At 36.3% G+C, this 26,191-nt stretch overlaps 1 protein-coding gene across 7 annotated transcripts in view; it reads right to left on the reverse strand.

Annotated features, from left to right (window-relative positions):
* Nucleotides 1–26,191, reverse strand: part of LOC129770050 (beta-arrestin-1) — a 256,936-nt gene that overhangs the window by 151,833 nt on the left and 78,912 nt on the right. Inside the window, exon 1 of one of the 7 annotated variants that reach the window (XM_055772648.1) lies at nucleotides 5,991–6,009. The exons of the other annotated variants lie outside the window; for them this stretch is intronic. The gene's annotated coding sequence lies outside the window, so the exon portion shown is untranslated. Of the gene's footprint in view, nucleotides 1–5,990; nucleotides 6,010–26,191 lie in introns of those variants that run through there. 7 annotated transcript variants of the gene reach the window in all.

Below are 26,191 nucleotides of genomic sequence, written 5' to 3' on the forward strand. Positions count from 1 at the left end.
AAAATAAGAGAATAGTGCTTCTAAAATATTGGTGTTTCATATAAAAAGGTTCTAAATTTAAAAAAATAAATAGACATCTAGGTCTCATTAGGACCTTAAAAATCACGAAAAACATATTTGAAGTTTTCGCCTAAAAATATACTAAGTTAGTTTGTTGAAGTCTTCAAAAGAGAGCTTCTGAAAAATATTCTCGGTGAGATAATTGCTGCGAGTGGTCGGCTGCGACTACGGTGAATCTCCTTAAAGGTATCAAACATCAACATACAATGAATATCCTAAAGTAATCATCCTACTTGAACTATGAGATCGTGTATCGGTCACAACTCTTCACCTTTTTTTTGTATCTCCTTGCCGTAGAGTTGATTTTTTTTTTAAATTTAAATTATTTGCAACCAATGAAACATACATTAATGAATATTGCTTATGGGCTTGTTTATATCTTGCGAATTACAGGATACCTTGATAGGACGTTGTATTTTTTCAGAACCGACTCATCTTCCAAATTTCAACTGATTTCAACTTATATTTTAGCTTGATCATGAATCGGATCAACGATCTATATCGCTGGTCTGATTGATTCGGGAAATGCTCCTTCAGTTGCCTCCGCAGGTTACTCATCGACATTCTCCACTACGGCGTATTGAAGTATATTCGATTTTTGAGTGGGCCAAAGTCTGTGATTACAGAATCACACTTACCCCAGTGAACTTAATTCTTACAAACAATAAACCGTATAAATTGCCAAAATTGGAGGCGATATGAGTATATGCCATATTCTATACGTATATAAAGCCGTATATTACGATATTACGGTGTTTGTTACACTGATATGCGATTTTACTTTATGATAACATAAAAACTGAATATAATTTGCGTATACAATATAGCGAAATTACGATGTTCGTTATTGCGATATACGACTTAATCCTTAAATGATACAGAAAATGTTTTTTTTGCATTGTATACGATTTTAGATACACATGATGCATTCACCCAGGTTCTATTTTACGCGGTTTTTTTGCGCGTTTTTTACGAGTTTTTTTGCGCGGATTTTCCAATCAACGCGGTTTTTTACGCGGATTTTCCAATTAACGCGGATATAAAAAAACAGTGCAATATCACATCTCCCCTCAGCTCACATTTTTCTCTTATGCTCCCTCAGAGCATGTTACGATTATTAGTGCTTGTAACGGAGCTTAGCGCTTATGAGGGAAACTAGTGCCGCATCTAATAACGGTTCGATTTGATACGTGGATTTTGGGTATTGTGTAACGGGGAGCTCACCGGGCGGTTCAACGGGACAGGGGTTTCACGGGCAGCGATTCGTGAATGTCTTTCCCTGTCTACTTAGCCCTGGACGGTCCAACAGTGGTACTGCACGTGCATCGGCAGTAGAGTGTAGGAATCACAAGGGAATCTTCTAGCAACAGCAGGAAAAACGAGTTATAGCTAGCAGTAACCAACGAAATTGCAGGAAAAAACTACGAGTTTTCGGAAGCAAGCAACACTCAACTGTTTACTTCCTCTCTAGGTAAAAATAGTCCCATTTCATATATATCATTAGGTGACATGGTTTTTTACGCGGATTTTCCAATTAATGCGGTTTTTTACGCGGATTTTCGAATTAACGCGGTTTTTTTACGTGGATTTTCCAATTAACGTGGTTTTTTTACAAGGTACATATCCCCCGCGTAAAAAAACCTAGGTGTACTTTGATTGATATTTTATAGGCGACAATACGAGATTTTATATTTGCTGGGTCCCACTAAAACTCATCCCTCTACAAGGATCGCAGAGGAAGCGTCCAACCACGAATATCATATTAATATTTCTTCCTTTCCCCTGGTGGATGGCTGTCGTCGTCATATTTCTGATTCCAGATTTAGTTTCCAAATTAAAATTCAGATTCAGATTCCGGATTCCGAAACCGGGTTTATGATTCAGTTTCAGATTCAGATTTCACATTCCGATTCCAGAAACTGATTCCAGAATCAGAATCCGAATTCCAGATTCAAATTCAGATCCAGATTACAGATTCGAATTCCAGATTCAGATTCCGGAGTTTTGATTCCAGATTTAGAATTAAGATTCCAGAATCAGATGCCAAATTAAAGTTTACAGATTTTTTATTCCAGATTTAGATTCCAGATACAAATTCAGATTGCAGATTCAGATTACAGAATCCGGTTCTAGATTCCGTAGTTTTGATTCCAGATTCAGATTCAGATTTAGATAACAGTCTTCGAATTAGATTCCAAACTCCAGATTCAGATTACAGAAACGAATTCCAGATTTAGATTTTAAATTTAGATTCAGATTCATGATTCCAATTCGGAATGCAGACTCCAGATTTGGATTCCAGAATCAGACTCTAGATTAAGATTCCGAATTCTGATTCCAGAATCATTTTAGATTTCGTATTTTTGAATCCAGATTTCAGATTTAGATTCCAGATTCCAGATTCAGATTGCAAATTGAGCTCCCAGATTCCGGAATAAGATTCCAGACTTAGATGCAAGTTCAAATTGAGATTCAGATCAAGGTTGCAGATTCTGATTCCAGGCCTAGGTTCTAGATTATAGATTTCAGTTTTTTGATTCCAGATTCAGATTCTAGATTCAATTTTGGGTTCCAGATTTCGACTCAGGTTCAGATTCCAGATTCGGATTCCAGACTCAGATTGTAGAATCAGATTCCGAATTCTAGATTCCAGATTCAGATTCCAGACTCAGAATTCAGAATCAGATTCCGGATTCTAGGTTAGGGATTTTTGATTCCAGATTGCAGATTCAGATATCACACTCCATATTACAGAATCAGATTCCGAATTCTAGATCCCAATTTCAGATTCAAATTCAAACTTTCAGATTTAGATTCCAGATTAAAGATTCATATTACATAACAATAAATTCTGGATTCTAGATTCCGGTTTATTGATTCCAAATTTAGATTCCAGATTCAAATTGAAATTTAGATTCCAGATTAACATTTAGATTCAACTCCAGATTCCAGATTCAGATTTCAGAATCAGATTCTAGATTACGGATTTTCGATTCCAGATTTACATTCTAGATACAAAACCAGATTCCAGAATCGGATTCCGAATTCTAAATCCCAGTTTCAGATTCAAATTCAAACTTTCAGATTTAGATTCCAGATTGAAGATTCAGATTACAGAATCGGATTCCGGAGTTTTGATTCCAGATTTAAATTTAGATTTCAAATTCCAGATTCGGATTTGAAATCCAAACATCAGATTCAGATTTCAAAATCTGATTCCAGAATCAGATTCCTGATTCTAGATTTCAGATTTTTTGATGCGAGATTCCAGATTCCAGAATTAGAGTGCAGTATCGGTTTCAGATTTAAATTCATATTCCATATTCAGATACCATATTCAGATTCCTGATTCAGAAACCATATTCAGATTCCAAATTCAGATTTCAGATTCAGATTCCAGATGCCAATTCCAAATTCGGATATAGATTCCAGAATAAGATTCAGATCCAGATTCCAGATTCAGATTTAAATTCCAGATTTGAGATTCAAATTGCAGGTTATAGTAATTTACAGATTACAGATGATATATTCAGACTCCAGTTTCCAGATTCCGCTTCTTTGAGGCAACGTCCGTCGGATATAGAAATCGATACAATGAGATTTTTGGAATCAGCGATGTTTAAAAATGATAATGACCAACTTCATGAAGAATTGAGCTTAACCCTGCCTATACGGATCCATCCTTTTTTTACATATGATAGCGACTACCAAAACAATTTTTCATTAACATGCGATCAAATTTGTAATTTTTAAGGAAACACTACGTTTAAAAGGTAATTTCTTGATAGTTCGCAGAGATGCTTGAATCGATCGAATGGAAATATTTCTACGCACCTATTACAGTAAAGAAAAATGCCAAGCATTATTCAATCGAAAATTCTCCGTTATGATTGGTTCAACGGCACGATCAATCTATGTTCCCCATCTGTGCCATCAGAAACGAGCACTCAACGTAGCGGCGGGGCCAATTTTACCGGGCGAGATGTATAAAAGATTTTATTTTCAAATATGCAAATATCATTCTTTAGTCCTACGGTAACAATACGATCGTGTCCTGGTAACCATTCTTTCATTTTTTGTATTAGAATCTTTCCAAATTTAACAAACGTTTCTCATAAAACTGTAATTGAAAGTCATTTTTATATGGTTTTTAGTAAGGTTAATGATGTTCGTTTGTCCAGTCGAAAATATGATTTTTGTTTCTCCACTTTTTGAATGCTCTAGTTCAGCGCACCTGTGTCAAATCAGGTATTCAAATGTTTCAAAACATATAACGAAAATTGTCTTTTTCATGATTTACATTAGTTTTACAGAATATTTTTACGGATTCACATATTTTAAAGTTTTATTAAATCCTCCTTCTATTGATGACAATGGGCCCCTCATTTTAGCTAACTTTAAATCAATCACCAGATGATCATTTGCTACGTATGGTACGTATTCAGTCCTTTTCTGGATTATAACACTTACAAATATTGTAACACCATTTATATCAGATTCATATATCTGAATCAAGTAATTGATGCATTTTGATGACCTCAATTCTGATCATGGTTTGTCCGAATCACTGATGTTGGTTTATCCACATGATTACTATGGTAACCGCTTGGTGCGCTGCAGTTTGGTTGTTTTGTTTTGTGCCCAAGAAAAGCCAATATTCTGAAGAAAGCCTAAATTTTGGCTGATCAATATGATGACAGTAAACTCAAGCAATGAGAAATACAACATCTACTTGAAAATTTGAATTTTTTCATTCAAAAATGGTGATCATGATCATTTTTCGGGCAAACCATGATCATAAATCTCTTCTCTTTGAAGAAAATAATTGAAAAACATAAAAAATTGAACAATTTGAGCGCCTTATGATATTATTAGCTAACTAGAGACTTGGGACTTTGAGGCAAACCCAAACTCGTCTTGATTACATGTGATGTTCATAAAGAAAAATTGATTTGCATTTACTAGTTGCGTGAAAACACAAAAAAAATCGGACAAACCAACATCATTTACCTTTTACAATTCTGTATAAACCTATTTCAAATCTTTCAAATCAAACTGTGCACTAAAATAACATTTCCCTCCGACAACAAATATTGGGGATCCGTATATTTCGCAACAACTGAGGCTTCGTGTATAAAATCATCTTTTAAAGTAAATGTATACCTACGCGTGAATTATGTGCACAGCAAATCGAGCGAATCAACATGTTGGAGAGATTTTCAATAGAATCGAAACTCTACCATTTTCACCCGTTGAAATGACAAATAGTTTTCCATGTTTTTCTAGGTTAATATCCAATCGGCATATATTAAATTATTCAGTAAAAAATAAACCCTACCGTGATTGTCCTGCGGCGAAAAGTGTTGTGTTGTGTTGAACGGCATGTCGATGTCCGCAACGGTTGCTTTTTTTCTATCCGGTATGACGTTCCAATCGAGGGTCCCCGAAATGGAAACAATATTGCGTGTTATTCTCGATTCTCTTTCGAATCAAAATTTAATCGGGGGTACCCCTTTCTTCCTCCAGCATAAAATTTTGTTGCTACGCTTCACATAGTTGTCGGTGTGTTGAATGTGTCGCCTAACCACAAAACCCCGAGCCAACTCCCTCTCCCCGTCGTGTGTTACAATCACTTACTATGGTTTTACCACCCTTTTCTCTCACTCAAACACACACATACTCTACTCAAGTACTCCACTTCTGAAAGGGTTTAAACAGTTGAAGAATATATATCCTTTATAAGGCTTGAACCGGTTATTCCATCCAAGCTGAAAACTGTTTGATAAACCTCCGCGTCGTGGTGGATCCAAAGCCGGTCTGGGTCTACCATCGAGGTGGTGTCATTATTCCAACCCGAAGAAGTTTTATACAGATTGCGAACAAAATTCAAGTATGTACCCACAACTTGCCTTCGCCACAAAACCACACACCTAAAAAACCTCAGGATGTGACGCTTATCCTTATCGCGTTATCTATACGCCCGCAAGTCCTGCGAGTTTTGCGACCGAACCGAACACGCGACTGACTTCATCTGCGAAAGGGAATTCCGAATAGTCAGCAGGTTGTTTCGAATGTGCTTCCTGTATCCGTTTTCTACCGTCCCCTCACCGGATAACCCGTCTAAAATACGGAAAGAGCATAGGCCACCGCCGCTGCTGCGTTGAGAGACCGGAGAATGCAAGCAGCACCGAAGTATCCCGACACAAACAACTACATCGAGCAAAAATGTGGGGAGAGCTAACTTCAGTGGAGATGGAGAGAAAATGAAAAGCCACCCATCCTCCAGGCAGGCGCCTGCTGCTGCTCACGTGGACGCCACTGAGTTTGGGGGCTCGAACGCCATTTCTGTGTCCCTCTCACGACGACTGTTATAAGTAGAGATGTGAGCGGTGCGGCGGCTCCTTTTGTGACCTACATACACGATGCTCAAATACACTCGTTCTGAAACAATTATATTCTGATGTTCTTCTCCGCTCTGATCCCGAGACATTCACCGTGCTGGCTGTCGGAAGTGGTTGGGGAAAATTAAATAAACATGCATATTACTAAATTAACATTTTCCGAGACCAACATGAGCTACTACGGCTCGGGAGCTGCTATATACTCTACTCTCTCATTTTCTCTCTGGCTTACAACATTTGCTCCAGTAGTGGTGTGTCCACAATGGACCCGATATGGAACTTTTTGGTTGATGCCGTTGCCGAAACTGAAAAAGATCATCAGCACATATTGTCTAATAGGGTATGTTGTCTGGATGTAGTTCACACTAATCTTGTCGAAAAGGGTAAACACCGACGTGAAGCCCACGCCGAAACAACGTGCGAGTAACCTAGCGCTGGCAATGTTTGAAATAACGGGAACCACTTGGAGCGGCGGGGTAATTTAGATAAACGGTAATGATAAGTGGAAGCTGATGTTGGGCTGTCGATATAGCGCGAAAATCACCGAAACTGTTATTTCATGCTAAATATTGTATTAGGGGCCTGTGTCGTGACTCGATGTCATCAACTATCTAGAAATGCTTGGCTGTTTAATTAAACAACGCATAATTACGCGTACACGTATGCATTTTTAAGTTCCTGATCAGTTTACACCGGTCGTGCACAGTATATAAATTGTCTTTTCCTCCATCTCTCCCAAAAACTCTAAAATTTCTGAATGACTAATATGACGGGGGACTTGCGCTCCAACTCGTCCATGTAATTGGCAGCACCTCCCATCATTTTTTTAGTATAGATTAACAAAACAAAGTTTCAATAACTCAAAAACCATTAATTTTCCCTCTCACATTTGAAGCGTGATTAAAAGTCATGGTATTATTTTTAATCGAATTTCCAGAATGGAGAAATTCGAAAATTAAATTGAGGTTTAGTGAGTTTTTCAAATCTGAACTATTTGCAAGAAGGAAGAATCTAAAATCTCATTGTAATAAACTACCAACCTTTTTCGATATGAGCAATTCCAAATAAAACCGACAAATGAAAAAATGTATATTTTTGATTCGAATGAATGTTTGTATTCCGTTTGGGTTGGAGGAAATATGAGTTTTCCACAGTAATTGGGAATTTTTTGACTCAAGTGTAACTTTTGAAAAGGGCGTATTGATTTTAGTAAGAGAAATCATTGATAAATTATATCTCAAAAACTATGAGTCGTACCGAAATAGTGTCTTAGAAAGAGCTATACAGTATTGATATTTAAACGTGAAGAAAATATACACTGAGAAAAATAATTAGTTCTTTTTTTTTATTTACAAAAAAAACTTTAATTTGCAATATCTAAAATACGTATTTTTTTTATTTTTTCTTTAAATTTTTTCACATGAGATAGAAGTCATGTAGAAAATTTCAAAAATAAGTCAAAGATGGTAAAACTATTTTTGACGAACTTTGTCTGTTGGGATTTCAATTCTACTTTGAAAAATTATTCGAAAATATTGATCGATGCACCTTAGTAAGAAGTACTGTCAGTATTTTTTTTTCATATTTTTGTCTCAATTGAGAATGGCGTGAAAAAAACCAAAAGGTGCATTTCTCAGCATAGATCCTATGTTGTACCATATAAGAACTCAAATATATGGTACTACTGTCAAAATTTCATATTAAGTATCCTATACAATATTTTCCATACAGCTGGTGATTTGGCTTGAGGGCACTTTTTACTCCCTTACCCCGCCAGGCCTTCTGGTAATATAAAAAAATGTTTTGTACCGCGCAACACTGAAACAAATCTGAAAAAAAATCACACATACCTATAAAAGCCGCAGGAACACGTTTAAATATGAATTAGAGTAGTACCGAAACTCTAAATCCCAATATTTTTTTCAAAATTTCAATATATTTTTCAGTATTTAAATTTTTGATGATTTTTTTTTGGTAATTTTTCTTCATACACCGTAGTGAGATGTACATTTAGTATTTTTTCCAAATTTTTATCTCGAAGCTTCTGAGGATGACGTGAAATAAACGGAAAAATACGCCTTTCACTATAGATTATATGTTAAACCACATAGGGGTCCAAAATTTATTATTCAAATCCTATACAATATTTGTCATACAGCTGGCGATCTGGTTTGGGGTACTTTTTACTCCCTTACCCGGCCAGGCTCTTTTAATGCGACCCTCTTCGATTTTATTGAAACTCGGTTCATATGATGGAAGTTACCCAAAATCACAATTTTCATATGATCAATTTAAATTAAGGCTGATCTTTTAAACGGGCGCGTTCAAAATCATTGATCTTTCAAAAAATCGGAGCTCAAAATCCAGATGTCTGAATATAATATGACAAATTGTCAAAGTTGTTGGAAAATTAATGAACTATTTAGAAAAAAAAACATTTTAATTGCACTGTTAATGAATCTTATTCGAAAATTGATTTTAATTTTAAGAACGTTTATATTTCAAAATGCCCATTTTTTATATTTTTGTAAGAAAGCCCTTCCAATTTAACAAAGTTTGAATTCCATTGGAGCCATGTTGAACTCACCAAAATGGAATGCATTTTTGGAATACATTTTTGAAAATTTATGAAATTTCAACACTTTGTGAAATCGTAACCATTCAAGAGAAGTAACGTAAAAAAATAGAATCTACATGCGATTCTACGTGGAAAACTATATATAACGTTCTATTCTGTGCTCCCGTGGCCGAGTGGTTAGCGTCACACCTAACATGTCGGGGGTTCGGGTTCGATTCCCGATCTGGTCTGCTGAATTTTTCGTCAAAGAAATTTCCTCCGTCTTGCACTGTGCTCACGCGTGTTCTAGAGCTTGCCACTTAGAATGTATTCAAAGCGTGTTATTTGGCATAGAAATTTCTACTAAATACTAACGAAAATGACGCAAGTAATACTACGTTGAGACGGCGAAGTTCTACTAGGAACGTTAGTGCCATTCAAGAAGAAGAACGTTCTGGAGATATATCATAAGTTCCAAGTTTCAAAAAATCGGAGAGTGTCGGGTCACCGACCGGCTGATCGTGGGCATATCGTGGGCATATGATGAAACAACTAACTATGGATAATGGAAATCCGACGTATCCCACGATTTTATTTTAGTCTCATCATTTTCCTAAATTAATGAAGGAAAGGATGTGATAACTACTAACTGCTACTTGCCTAATTATTTTCTAGCTTTTAGTACATTAAACCATTTAACTTAAAAAGTTGTTTTTTACTTTGTTTATTTTCTAGTTTCTGTATCATTAGTATAGTTCTCTACAACAAAACCATTCAACCTTTTTTTTTATTTTTATTTCGTACCTAATTTTCTTCGGAATATTTTGATGATGTACTGTATTCTATTAGTCAAATCATTACATTCGATACCGAGATTGTGGGGATTACAAAAAAAATACATACACCTACTTGAATTTATGTTGTTCACAATGTAGTGTGTTCTCCAAGTCAAGCCATTCAGCCATTTTTTCTTCTTGTTCTTGAATGGCGTTAACGTTCCCTGTGGAACTTTTTCCGTCTCAACGTATGCAATAACTAGCGTCATTTATTAATACTTAGTTGAGATTTCTTAAGCCAAATAACACGCCTTGAATGTATTCCGAGGGGCAAGTTCTAGAATACGCGTGACCACAATACCAGTCGAAGGAAAAATTTCTTTGACGAAAAATCCCCCGGCCAGAACGGGAATCGAACCCGAACACCCGGCATGATAATGTGAGACGCTAACCACTCGGCCACGGGTGCACAAACAGCCATTTTTTACCGGCGGCGAAATTGGATTTTTCAAGATAATGGAATACACGGTATTATAATGACAGCAGAGATGAAGATTTGTTCCAAATTTCAGATCAATAAATTCAAAGGACGGGGTAAAATTTTTTTTAATGTGGAACAACCCTACAAACGTACAAACATACATACAAACAGATCAAGTTGAATGAAACCGTTTAAAAAAGTAATTGGCTATTTTGTTACAGCGGCCATCTTGGATTTGCATTCCTCATGTATAACTGTGTTCGCCTAGTCAAATCCGTTAATTTGATATTAATATTGATGGGGTTTGGAGAAAATATGTAATCCGCCATTTTGTGATGGCGGCCATATTGGATTTCATTCCTCATGAATAACAGTGTTTTACTAGTCAATCCCATTCATTTGATACCCATATTGATGGTGATTTGAGAAAATATGTAATCCGCCATTTTGTGGTGGTGGCCATTTTGGATTTGCATTCCTCATGAATAACTTTGTTCTACTAATCTACCCTTTCATTTGATACCCATATCGATGGTGTTAGGTAAAAACCCATATTGATGGGGTTTTGAGAAAATATGTAATTCGCCATTTTGTACAACATTAATCCAAAAGATCCAAAAGAATTTTTTCCTGCTTCCGAATTCCAAAATTCAACTCGTAAAATTAGTCGAGAAAATACTTATCATGGTGTAGTCATCATCTTCTCATCTCCAAGTATGGAAAAGTTCATTTGCTCATTTCTCCACACCTAATTATAAATCACTCATGTATCTGCTTGGAATAATCATTGCGAAAAGAATGCAGCAAGCAATCGTGAGATTGCACGATGAATCATTCTACACTCCCCGACCATCTTCATTCGGAATTTAAAGTGAACATAACAAAACAAAGAGTGGAAAACAACATTCTATGAATGAATACTCCTTTGGAAAGATCGTCCGAAACAAAATGACGAGTGAGTCAAAATAGACTGAATCTGCGTGTATGTATGATTTTGTTTTCACTTGTACTCTTTTCCTTGTCAGCATTCAAGTGCACATGAATCCACCTTCCCGCTGTGTATTCCGTGTGTTTTCGTGTTGTTTTCGTTCAGTGTGGTTGCCGCTCTTTCGAAACGTCATCGGTGAAAAAACCCAGATTTTTTTTTATTAATTCGTTTATTTTAACAGGCTCAGTTACTTAAGTTTAAAGGAGCCGAATTCTTAAATATAATTTTAAAACTACATATATAAACAATTTTCTTACATCTATGGTTAGTAAGGTGGAAAACCGATTACTCGCGGTGTACTCGAGTTTAGGAGGGTGACATATTTTTAGGAGGAGGATGGGATATAAGGAAATTGTAACAATGTTGATGAACACTCATTTCTTAAATCTATTCGTATATCTATAGTGTATTTACATTTCAACTTATTCTACTATTTATAGCAATGGGACGAATTACCCGCAAAGTAAAAAAAAAACCCAGATTGCATCATTCGTGTTGAGACAGCTTGATAGTTTCAGTTGTAAAATCAAACGTCGATTTAAAATTAAAAGTTTCAGTTTAATCATTCTAATATTTACAATTTCTAAATTTTAGAATCCTCAAAAAAAATAACTCCCCAAAATACTAAAACCAAGCATCCAAAGAATTTTCGAAAATCTAAAATTGCCATTTGTAAAATATAATTAACACATTGTATATCACTTATCGATTTTGGTAAATCGTAAATATCGTCGAATCCTGATCACTAACAAATATCCATTCCATTGAAGTCTAGAGGAATCACGTTACAGAGACGACCCCTCTGACCGCGAATGTTATACTAACATAAGCCAAAGGATATAATAGGTCATTGAAAAGGTGGCCAAATAATTTAATAGGTTTAAAAGCAAAAAAAGAACGATGAACTTTGCTTTATTTCATTAGTAGTTAATATGATATTTTGATCGTGACTTTCTAGATCTGGTCTGCGATCTGGTGTCATCTGGAAAAAAAATTTTTGGCCGGAAATCGACCTTCTGGGACCAAATTCCAAATTTAAGTGCTTTGATCCAATCATATCTAAATCATATCCGATTGAGCTGAAATTTTGCACAGGTCATTTTTTGGACTAATAAACAAAATGCACATAGTTGGTTCTCTAAATTCGATGATGATTTTTTTTTCCATATATTCTTTGCCACTCAGGTGAAGTCCCAGAATGTCGAAATTTTTTTTCGACGTTTTATGCATTTTTAAATCATTAGGCTTCAAAAATAAATTTCGATTTCTAGATTCAAAATTCAAGATTTAGGATTTGAATTTAAGATTAGAGATAGCACGAGTCCGCTGAGGTTAAAAAAGCATTTTCAGAGCTCTCTGCCCTGAATTTGATGACCGGCGCAAAATTGCTGAATTCCTTGTGTTGCAACAAAATAATTCTTACTATATACGACATCTTGGTGACGGGAAATGCTTCATAGGATACCACGCGTTACATCGGTAAAAAAAATCGAAACTACTAAGGAACCGAAAGAGCATCGTAAAACGTGAGCGATCAACGAACAACGGAACCATCATCATATGATGCTTAGAACACGCATAAGAAACCATAATATCAGCGAAAGAAATCTACCACGATGGAACGTCAAAACCCACACCCAAACAAACAAATCGCAATTATCTCGTGAGCTGCTGTTATTCAGCACTCCCGACAATGTACGTGCAAAGTGTGGAAAAACATCCTTTTGTACCGACATATCTGATGCTGCCAGAGCTTTTCCCATCATTCCGTTTATGTGTCTTCGTGACTCTTCTTCTTCATTTTGCTATTGCTGCACACATTTTTACACATTTTCATTATTCTCCCACTGCTGGCGACGATGATGTTGACACATTTGTATGGCACTTGTTGTTACCCATCAGCCTTCCACACCTGTCATCAAGCGACACAGGGGAGCTTCGTGTTTTAATGAACTTTCGACCCACGGATTTATCACCCAGGAATATGGCATGACATACACTCAGTACCGAGATGGAGTCCGATCTCCGTCGGGTGCTATGGCAATGCTATACAGGCATCAATTTCAACCTGTCCCGAAATAGTTGGCCGAATGACTAGACTTTTAACACAAAGCGGTTGAGACGGTTACGGTAAGAGCCTGCCTGAGTGGGCTAACATTTGATGTTTTTAGGAAATTGAATTAAGCACATAATTAGGTCATAAAAAGTTGGAGAATAACCATAAGAATAGCACTAATTCGATTGCTGTCCACTCCGTTGGAGATTTCCACAGGCAAAATATTTCTAAACATATCTTGCTTCGGAAGGAAAGTGGAAGCTTTTTGTTCCAACCAATATCTTGATGAACATTATGGGTATCTTCCAGGTAACGGTTGAAAATAGCCCGACGAAGAATGGGCAACAAAAAAAGTGATTCTTTGTAAAGGATTATATAGGATATAAGCATCAGCTTTTGTTTGTCAAATAATCATCATCAATTTCAGGAAGTTCAACAGGAATGCCTGAGAACTTTATTCAAGGATCTTCTATGATAATTAGTGTAATTTTCATAATATCCGATCCGAAAACGTGCTACCATTCCGAAAAAAACCCGAATGAAATGACTTTTTACCCTACGGCCTTCTAGCACAATTATCAAAAAATAATATAAACAAAAGGTCTTATGTAAATGCTAGACGCCCCTCCATGTCGCATTATCAATTTGGATATTTCCCAAGCGATTCCCTGCCATTACGCTATTACTATGAAATCCTAATGCATTTTCTCGTATTATCCCCGAAGTAGCGGTGTCTTCGTCCGATGGCTCGTTTTTTCCGCCCCTCTCTACCGATTGATATTCAGCAGCACTTTGTCTCCACGCCGATCGCCGGCACCGATTCCAGGGGCAGGATTATGTAAAACCGGGGACAGACACACCACCGCAAAGGACACACGGGTTCAATTGGGATAGGGCTTAGCTTTTAACTTTTCGAGCTTCTTTCGCTGCAGCTCTGAGAATTCGACGACGAGGTTAATTAGCTTTGGGACAAGACCCAGAGCGATGGTCGGAAGGGTCTCCTCCTTCCTAAATCTTGACAATATGATTATGCAAAAGTTTATGCGTGCCGTTGTGTTTTCGGGAACTTTGGATGATTATTAAATTTATCATAACCCCCGCCGGGCAGCGGAAGAAGGATATATCGCTCACCATTGGCTGGAAATTGATTATCTGTGCGATTGTACGAACCTGAAAAGAGAGAAAAATGTATTATGTTAATGGAGAAACTCGATAAGGCGGATTATATATTCACTAGAGATCAAGGCTGCTGAATCGGAAACTATACGTGATTGATAGGGATATATATTTTGAAGATACCGTAATCAATCATGAATAGAGATATTATCTACATTGATTGAAACAAACATAAGAGGAATTTAGTCTCTCCAACATAGTATCACTTGTGTTATTGTTGCTATCCAAATATTCCGATCAATTTTGTCGGTACATGTCAAAGTGGTTAACTTTTTCAACAATAGATATGGCTTATTTTTTGTGTGCCCATACTTCAAACTTTGGCGAAATAAATCTAAAATCAAATGAAAAAAGTTGTTTGTGTCGATTCACAATAGATGTCAAGTATTATCTGAACGCGCTGAATCCCACATTTCGATTGGCCCGATTTGTGCTCCGCAAATTGGTCCGACCAAAAGCAGCGGAATACGGTTTCCCCAACACTTCAAAACCAACGAGTCTCGGAAAGTCGTCATTGCAAATACATGCAAACTGGGAGCATGTTTGTTCCCACATGTATATATCTAGACTGGAATGTGTTTTCCCTACACGAACTTCAAAACCAAGGATCCTTGGGAAATCGGCATTACAGATGTTCGAGGAAAATGAACTTTCAAGAATAAAGCCTCTATATTATAAAGAATTGAAGTTGAAGTTATTGATTTATGCTAGCATAATTCATGTACCCGCATGCATTTTTACACTCCTGAATTTGTTTTTTTTTGTTTTTGTAATTCAAAGCAACATTGGAAGATATGCTTGTATATCCTCAGCTCACTGAACATTTAAGGATTTAAGGATTAGGCAAAACGTTGATAACCGTTTGCTGCGAAATGATCAATTCACAGTATGCGTCCGACGTGCATGTCAAAGTCGAGACTGAAACTGTGCCTGAAGTTCATCAAATCAAGCAAATCCGCGGATTCGAGAAATACGTACCCTTGAGAGATATAATAACTTCAGAACAAAATTTAAAATGCATTGATCTTTTGATAATTCTTCCATTCCCATATTTCGGAAGTCAAAATCATCATGCCGTACGTTAAAAGGATAACGGTCATATTTATTAATTAAATTAACTTGTAACGAAGAACGTAATCAATCACAATGCATAAATTGACCAAACATGGAATGTGTCCAAACTCTTTACTTACAAATAAAATATGTTGAATTCAATTGAATTTGGAAATAAAATCGAAATAAAATTAAATATTCTTGAAGCACTAAAAGTAAACAATAATGTTATTAATACAAACAAATGTTTACTAATTTATCGCATTGTGGTCTTTTTTATGTTCAGCATGAATCAGCAAAATTCAACATAAAATGATAAGTTGTGATTTTGATGCAATTTAAGTGAGTGTCGGAGTCCAGAATGGAAACAATCATTTGATCTTAACTCTTAACTCGTACTTTCGGAAAAGTTGAAAGTGATGACAGTTTTGATTTGTTTATGAGAAGCAGTTCTACGCCAAATTAACCGACGACTACCCAAACCCTCTCCTATTATTTTAAAACTTGGAACATAAGATGTCAACTGCCTAGAATTACAATTTTCTTTATCGTATGACCAATTTGATTGGAACTGATTCCCATGCATTTCGTGTGCTTACACGTGTGCCAAATACACGGTCCAGACGAGAAAGATATAGGTTCTCGTTTATGTTCTTCTTTTTACTCTTAGAACACTTTCCAACTTCATCTTATAATGAGGTGTAATATTATCACGCATTTAAGCAACAACACCAGTAGCTATGTGGATAACGTGGTCGTGTTAAACAGCTATGCATTCCATCTGGCCTTGGTTCGATCTCCGTTGACATCGTATGGATTTTTTTTGACGTAGAACTACGTCTTTCAGGAAGGGTGCCAAATCAGAAAACGGGTCACGTTTTTATGAAATAAAGTTAACATTAATAACTATTTTCACTGTGAACGAATTCTCATGATTTGCATACCAATCGAATCGGAAATTCTCTAAGATTTGTTCGATATGCTATACATTACAATTCGCTAATCTCTAAACGGTTTAAATTTATGAAAACTGGAAGAACTTACTTTTTCCCATACATTTATTCTGCCGATTTGTGTGCTAACCCTACCTGTATTTCGAATACTTATAACTCGAACATTTCTTAATAGATCGGAAAGATGTTTGTATCAATTGATAGGTAATATTTTTACACGTCTATCACAATCAATAAAATGTTATTTTTCATGAGATGAACAATTGAATAACTGTAAAATGTCAATCATTGTCTAAACGCCCTAACTGCCAAGTTTTGATAGGCCCTATTTACGGTTTCCCTAATACAGACTTCAAAATCGATGTACCTGTGGAAATCCGCTTTGCAAATATACATTCGAGTCGGGGGTATTTTTGTTCCCACCGAGCTGTGTTTCCCTAACACGGACTCAAAATCAATGTGCTTGGGGAAATCCGCTTTGTCAGAACAAGCATGTTGAGGGTGTTTTTTCCCCCCACTGAACTGTGTTTCCCTAACACGGGCTTCATAACTAATGTGCCTGGGGGAATCCGCTTTGCAAATACATGCAAATCAGGAGTATTTTTTGGTGCTGAGTACTTTTGTACTCGCTGGTCGTTATGCAGACCTGAATATGTTTCCCTAAAACGTACTTTTAAACCGAGAAGCCTGGGAAAATCGTCATTTTAGATACTAGAGGTGAATGAACTATCGCGGTTCGAGAACTACGTAAAATACAATGATCGTTTGACAATTCTTCCGTTCACATATTTTAGTAGTCCTAGGCATCATATCAAACGTAAGAGGACGTTCATCAAATTTATTTGTAACGAAGAACATAATCTATTACAAAAGTTTCGATGTATTCTAAAATAATATTCGAAGTGGTAAAAAATGGGGAAAATATGCGGTCGTTCCCTAGATACAACCCTTTAAATTTTTTTGTACAATCTCAATAGAGATGAAAAAAGACAAAAGAAAGAGATGTCTGCTCCCATCCATACAAACATTTTAAGGCTTCTGAAACAGATGCTTTTATGCGTTCAGTTGGCCCTTCAGCACACGAAAAAGCATTATTTCCGCCGTAGATAAAATGTTTTCTGCCAACGCTAGTTTGGGTGTACCATCAACCATCTTCTACCGATTCTATGAAACCGCACAACCCACAAACTGCCCTTTTCAGATCCACCAGAACATTGTTCTAAAAATTTTAAAATTTCATCACATCCCAGAATAATATCCGAAGTGACAAACAACCGATTCGAATAAATTAGTTTCGTAGTCCTACGTCAACAATGCGGTCGTGTGATGGACGCAAACCCCTATTTTCATTCGTAAAAATTGTAACTCGAAATCCATCTCTCTGATGAAGATGTTTTCTTCGAAAAATTTGTTGGGAAGTCAATGAACATTCTAGAAAAAAATAATATATTAGATACACTGCAAAAAACATGATCGAAAATTGAATTTATTATTAAAATGTTTTATCAAAATGCTCAAAATGCTCCGCTTTAGAATTTTTTTCAATATATTTTCATTGGGATACTGTTTTGATTTAACAAAGTTTGGTGAATAGTGTTGCCATATCGAATGTACCAAACTGAACACATGTATTTTCCAGTATTGATTTATTTACTTTGCGAAATTTCAACTAATTAAGAAAGGTAATGTAAAAATTTTTAATCTACATGCAATTCTCTGTATGAAAAATTATATTACACGTTCTCGAGAATTCGACAATCAGAAATCGATCCAGGGTCAGTTGGAAGGTGGATTGAGCAGTAGCAGCAGTTCTACTACTATTTTCATCGGATCGTCGAGAAACTGGAGAATTTTTCCACCGAAAAGATGCCCACTAACTTAAAAGGTGGGCGTGTAGAACACATCCCAAACCACCAGTTCAGCTACAGCTAACGTCATCCAGTCGTCGGAATCATGCGCCAAGTGCGTTCAAGCGCACTGTCTGTACTAGTGGCCCAAGTTGACCATCTTTCAACGATCGGAGCTCGTGCGACAGAACCGGCTGTGTATGAACTACATTCGAAGTGTCGAAGAGAATGCGTGTGATCGACTATAGCTTCCACGTATTCGTCTATCACATACTATTATCGATAGCGGAATTGGAAATGCTACGACGTCGGTTGAGTACCAGTCTACGGCGACAATATCCTTCAACGTGACGCAATTCTCAATTGAGAACGCTGCCGAAGGAGAGCATCAGCCGCAATACCTACTCCCTCACCATGATTTCATGATGCCAGAGAGACGGGTTTATGAGTTTGACATGCAAAACCACTAAGTAATCTTCTTAGTGACACTGTCCAACTAACCCGAAATCGATAACGTCTGACTGGAATATATGGAGGGTAAAATGAAAAACTCGAGTATTTCTAAATAGATCGCAAAAATGTTTGTATCATTTGACAACAGATAAACAATCGAATAACTGTGAAATGTCAAGCATTATCTAAACGCGCTGAATCCCACACTTTGATTGACACGATTTGTGCTCCTCAAATTGTTCCGACCAAAAGCTGTAACATAAATATGGCAAAATATGGTTTCCCCGACATAGACTTCAAAACCAAGGAGTCGGAGGAAATCAGCAATGCAAATACATGCAAACTAGGGTCATTTTTGTTCCCAAATGCATATATCTAGACTGGAATGTGTTTTCGCAACACGGACTTCAAAAAAATGTATCACCAAATCCTGGTCCTCGAGTAAGACCAGCATCTCCAGCGAATTCTGTGGCGCGACGAACGAGATTATTACAATGATTGCTCTTGCAAGTTTTTCCTCTCCGTCAGTGGTCATTCAATTCCGAAGTTGTGTTAAGCGACATTGCGACATTGCGCGACTTGAAAGACGAATTCTCTGTGACCTACGTTGGGCCACGTATAACCATCTATTTAAGACACCAAAATGGCGCAGCTCTCCGACTCTTTGACCCACTGAGATTGATTGGCTAAAATCAAGCTTCAAAGACTGTGGAAGCTACAGCTTTACTGGACCACACCAGTACCCGATCAATTCGCCTACGATTGCTACGAGCAGTACAACACGAAACAGCCAACGTTATCCAGTCATCGAAGATGCTGGAATTTTACGCAGATTTGATCTTCTATGGGAAAGATCTCGACTAACTTCGTTGTGGCGGACCGCCGTGGTTGCACTAAAAGATTTCGCCGAACCGAACCGAACCGCTGCCGAACTGGGAAACTGGGGAAACTCTTCTAGTCTCAGCAACATCAGGATGTCGTAACTCGAGAATACTCGGTGGATGGAATCGAATTCCACTTCGTTCCGCCCCGCTCACCGTCGTTCACTGGAATCTGGGAGGCATGCGTGAAGTCCGTTTCTGCTCTGGATTCTCGGAAGTGCTCATCGTGTCGGGTTGCTCATTTGACCGACACCGAACTCCAGACAGCCTTGTGCCAAGTTGATGCCAATACAAATGAAACACAAATTTCTACATTACTAGAGAATTAATCAAGCAAATGAAACCAAAATAGGCATATGGAGGTTTAAGGGTAAAATAAATGTTTCTATGGTGATTAGACACTCCACCCCCCTCTCTACGGGGAGAGCAGCCATACAAATGAAACACAAATTTCTGCATTACTCGAGAATTAATCAAGCAAACGAAACCAAATTTGGCATGTGAAGGTTTTAGGATGCAATAAATGTTTATATGGTGGTTAGACACTCCCACCTCCCTCTTTAAGAGGGGACTGCCAAACAAATGGAACACAAATTTCTACATTACTCGAGAATTAATCAAGCAAATGAAACCAAATTAGGCATATGGAGGTTTGAAGGTAATTTTAAAGTAATTTTAAAGGGTAGATCAATGAACAGTTCTGCGATTAGACCCACTAACGTGCGCTTAGTAAAATACATGAATGTGATAACGAAAGATAAATTTTGGGCGGGACGAAATTTGCCGGGTCAGCTAGTATATAATATAATAGAATTCATTATGAAATCAACTAATACATCTATATTACAGAGTCAAACAAATTTGGTTATACTTAAGGCAAACGAAATCAAAACTTTTACATAGCTTTGTCTCTTGACACCGATAGTAAATTATTACTCCAAAATGTAAATGCAAAATAATTTGCAAGAATGTTTTTTCTATCGCTTAAGAGAGATCTCACAAAACATAGATCATCGATATACTTTATATTCTTCAAACGGAAAAGTGGTGTTGTGTGATTCTTAGTATTTTTCGTTTTTATTAAATTCGCATAATCGAATAAAAAGAATTTGCTGAATGATTATAAGAATCAAGAAAAGATCAGAAACAAACAATGAACTGCTACCCAATTTACAGCTTACCTCGGGGTGAACAATCGTTAAGCAGATTTCAATCGCCAGGGGACGTAAAATCATTGTAGAATTTAAAAAAAAATCTACTCCTCCCACCATTGGCAACCATGTAATTCTGATAAAGTTGCGCAAAACATCCAATTCATATACGCTCCCGCCTGAATTGTTCTTCCGCGTCGAAGCACATTTTTATTTCCATTTACTAAAAAAAAACCCACCAGCGATGGCAGCAACAGAGCGGTGGTTGCCATAATGCTAGTGGGAATTATAGCGAAAGTAAATTGAATTACACTCAGCCGGCAGATCAGACTCACAGGCTGGAATCAGAGGCGTGGATCCAGAGCGAGAATGAAACACACCACGGCGAGAGCGGATCGACAGGTTATTGATTGACTTTCATTTAATTATTTCGAGTTTTGCCTAATTCCCATTCCCAGATGTTAACGCAACAAAGTGTTGTTCAATAGTTCAATAGTGCTTTTTATTAAATTCGGTTTCATATGTGTTGTTGTGTGTGCAAGCACGTATGTGAGGGGGGTGGGAGCTGTTCGATTCATAATTATAAATTATTCAGTGCGTAGAGTTGTGAGCAACATCCAATAAACATCCATCAACAGCTTTTTGATTGGCCATTTCGATCGCATGCTAATTCCTGTTCTACAAATTATATATACTAGCAATTATTGACGTCAGTAGACAATATCCTGCTTTTTCCGATTCATGATTTCCCAATGCATCTTCAATAATCAGACATCAACGTGTGATTGAAATAATAAACAATTAATAACGTTGAACAAAACTTATTGCGATTCCATGGAATCATTGAAAATATGTCAACAGTTGCAGTGGATTCGTAGAAAATCGAAAATAAATGAGATCAGAAAGGACTCTATACTAGTCATCCTCACCGTTGTGAATTTAAATCCACAATTAAATAGATTCTAAAATTTGTCTATTATCTCAACAAACTCATCTGTCCGTGATAAACGGAAATGAAAAGTGTTTCATTAGTAGAGCTCACCTTATTACCCCTTGTTGTGTGGGATGACCACCCGTTTCATAAACTACACTAATTACAAATTCGAGTACTAAGTGCTGCCCACCACCCTGCACATAACAATTTGGCATCGATGCTCGGTGCAGTTCACTATATTGTTTAGATCGAATTATGAATCCGGAAACGTGCTGCATTCGCTATTAATGCAGAGGAATCAAACAAGCGCAATTCATAAACCTGAACATACATTTCATCGAATAACGATCGTGAATGCACAACGGAAGTGAACTTTGGCATCGAAGAGGTATGTATTCATTACAATTTGTTGCTTTCGATGCAGAACACATCACCGATTGTTAGCTTTTGGCAAACAGAAATACGATGATTGAAATCTAGAGTAAACAACGGAGGGCTGCACACGATTTGCTGGCAAACCGAGGTTTCCTTTAGGTAGGATATATGGTGTCTAATAAATGGGATACAGTTACAAATTATACTTGGGAGAAGATTAAAAATGTACACCAATGTTGATGTACGCGCATTCCCTTTATTGAATTTACATACCAGTCGTAAAACAATGTTTCAAGAACGAATTATTTTGAGTATATTTTCTAAATTCTATTCTATTTATATTCTATTTCTAGAAAAACCAAACTTAAGAACACAGAACACCATTATTGATGGTCGAGTAATTTTACGCAGAACCGACCAACAAACTATCAATTCTTGTACCAACTCATACCACCGAAGAACCTAGTAGGGATAACGAAAATAAGGAAGATAATTTTAAAAATAGAAAACATACACATGAGGGAAAGGAAAGGAAAAAAATAATTTTTTTTCTAGAGTCATCTAGTGGCATCTCGGGTACAAAGGCGCTATAATTTTTAATATTTTTTTCTTGAAAGCTGAGGACTTTGTACATAACATATCCAAAAATCAGAGAGGCGTTTTTTTGTTTTTGAATTATGATTTTTCAAAGTTAACCAATGGTCCCAAAAACCTTTTCTTTCCCTTTTTTCCAGAAATGACTTTTTTTACTTTTACTTTTGAACAGCTTAAACTGCGAGACCGATTCAGATAATCGACATATGAAATTAAACCCATGTTACGGTCCAAACCGAACACATAAAAAAAACCAATACAAATTTATTCTTATAAAAAACCACTTTATTCAACAAACTACTTTACAAATTACACATCAACAAAAACTTTATTACACACCACCAGTCTACTCTCATCTCATCATTACTCTAGAACTCTGCTCAGAAACTATCTGGGTGGAGACAATCCAATTAGCTAGTCTTCCTTGAACTTGCGAAAAAACTGGATTCTAGTTGCATAGATCTAAGATAGTCGCATTGGAATATTGAACGAAAAATGAAAACATGTTAATTTTGAAAAAAAAAACAACTAAAAAAAACCTAGAGGCGAATGAACTGAAAGTTTAAACCCTCTTAAAGCCAAAAAAGAAGAAGAAGAAGAACTCAAAAATGAAAAAAATACCTCTCTGGTTTCTGGATATGTTATGTAAAAAATCCTCAGCTTTCAAGAAAATAGTATAAATAAATATAGCGTCCTTGGTCCTGAAACCATGTAAACTATGAAAAACAAATACAATCAAAAATTACGAAAACAAAATACATGTTTTGTTATAAAATAATATTTTTTTCAAAAAAGACTATCTAATTGGCTTTAACCCTACTGTACTCGCGTGCAAAATCATAACACGTATACTCGCGCACGGTGTCACAGACCGAAAATTGAACTTCTCTGTAATGATGTCATTGTGTTTTTTTTCCAGGCTTTATTGGTATTTATTTGAAGAAGAGGGTATGATTGAATGAAAAAACTCAAAAAAATATGTTTTCTTCGTCTTTATTATGTTTTAATAGTCATCTAATTCAGCCTCATCAAAACAGAGTAATTTTTGATACTCCAACACAAATAACGAAATTCGAATTTTTCACTGTTATTAATTAAAAGTAAGCCACTGAATATAATTCATGGAAGTATAAAGAGCCAAAAAATAACATAAAAACGTATAAAATCGATTGTGGTTTCATTGGAGTAACAATCGGAACATAGCAAAACTGCATGCTAGAAGCAAACATATTTTTTACATTTCATGCACTTGTTGCGTATTTTTTGGGTTTTTTTTATCAAAGAGAAGAATGTATAACGTATTCTAGATAATTACCAGATGATAAAGGTTCTGGAATATAAAGTTTGCATATTTCTAATATTATTTGTCTCTGTATTCATGGTAAACTAATAATTAATGCCTTTTTTTAGATGGTTTCTAGGAACTTCATTTTCTTTTTCTTGTTTTCTTGTAGATATTGTCTATTATAAATAAATATCCCCGATACTGTAACTGTTAAAAATTACCATAAGCCACCGATTAGTTTATAGTTTACTGTTTACAATTCTAAACTATTCTTTCACAAGTGTATATATGTATGACCATTATATTTACCGAATAACTATACGAAAGTCAAATATTCATATTTTGCTTTTGAATGTATGAATCTAACGACGAAAACTTAATATATGGATCCGTTCAATCCAGTTACAAAAGGGACTGAAATCAAATAAGAATAGTCCGGTAAAGATCTTATGCATTATACTTAATAAATATTCCACGCCACTAACATTAATTTATACATTTCATTCAACAATATTCTAGAATATGAAAGAATTCATTTGTCCAAAAAAGTTACTCCTATACTCGCGTCGGTGTGTCAGACCAAAAGTGTTAAAAAAGTGGCACACGTCCCCTGTGTACCAACACATGCGATACGCTAAACGATGACGAACGACGAATAACGAAGCTAGAGAGAACCGCAAAGTCGTAGTGTTGATATTTTCTGGGAAATGAAAGAATTATTGATTTCTCGGTCTGACAGACCAACGCGCGAGTATAGGAGTGTTAATTTGTACAATATAACGATCATATGAATCGGTCCAGTAGATCAAAGGTTAAGATTTTTTATGCGGTGGTAAAAGGGGGAAAATTATTTTGTACTTTGAAAAATAATAACTTAAAAACGAAAAGAACGCCTCTCTCATTTTTGGATATGTTATATAAAAAATCATCCGCTTTCAAGAAAAAATATTTAAAAAATATTTAGCGGCCTTGGTCACGAGACGAGAATTACGAAATCAAAATTCAAATTGTCCCCAATTGTAGCGTCTTTTCAGAAAAACCCGCTAATTGGCATTAATTTGATATGTCTTTCATCTCAATCGGTTTAGTCGTTTATGGCAGTATTCTAGTCTAGAAATTTGAAAAAAAAAATTTTTCCTTCATATTTCTATAGTTTAGGCATTCAAGAATATACCCTAAAAGGACTTATCGAAAATCCTATTATTAACCGAGTTAGAGCCATCTTAGTGATGCGGTATCTAACCTGGTACGGCCATAACAATGAACTTCAAACGCGTTTTTCTCGAAACTAGTTTTTTTCAAACTGGCGTACACGATATCTCAAGTTCTACTGGAACGATTCATGTCGAACTTGTATGAATAGAATAGAACTGATATTTTTTAAAATTCTATATTTTTTATAAAATCGGTAAACGTAAGAAAAAAACATTTTAATCCGCATTTTGGTTTTCAAACGGCCGCCATTTTGTCAAAAAATATGCTTTTGACTTGTCCGAGGGTCATGCGAAAGCGGCATCTTTACTGATTTAGAATCTGTGCAATTTTTTGGTTTCAGATAACCAGAAGGAATGAAATCGTGTACGCCATAGCACAACTTTTTTTTGAAACTCTTCACTTCATCAGCTTGTAACTATTCTAGTTATGAATATTTTGGCTCCGTTCAATTTTTGTTTTATTGTCAAAAGATAGATGAATCAATAATGATATAATAGATTTCAAAAATACTCTTTGTTTTATTCCTACGGAGCTCGAAAAAACGTCCGAAATTCGTCTCTTTACACTAGAATACCCCCTTAAACAGCATTTTGTTTTTCAAACGGCCGCCATGTGTTTTCGACTTGTCCGAGGTTCATTTGTGCTCCCTTGGCCGAGTGGTTAGCGTCATAACTAACATGCCGGGTGTTCGGGTTCGATTCCCGTTCTGGTCGGGGGAATTTTTCGTCAAAGAAATTTCCTCCGACTTGCACTGTGATCACGCGTATTCTAGAGCTTGCCACTCAGAATGCATTCAAGGCGTGTTATTTGGCATAGAAATCTAAACTAAGTGCTAATAAAAAAAATGACGCAAGTAATACTATGTTGAGACGGCGAAGTTCCTCTAGGAACGTTAGTGCCATTGAAGAAGAAGAAGAGGTTCATGCGATAGCGACATCTTTACTGATTCAGAATC

This window comes from Toxorhynchites rutilus, chromosome 2 (genome assembly GCF_029784135.1).
Source record: "Toxorhynchites rutilus septentrionalis strain SRP chromosome 2, ASM2978413v1, whole genome shotgun sequence".
Taxonomy (NCBI): Eukaryota; Metazoa; Arthropoda; class Insecta; order Diptera; family Culicidae; genus Toxorhynchites; species Toxorhynchites rutilus.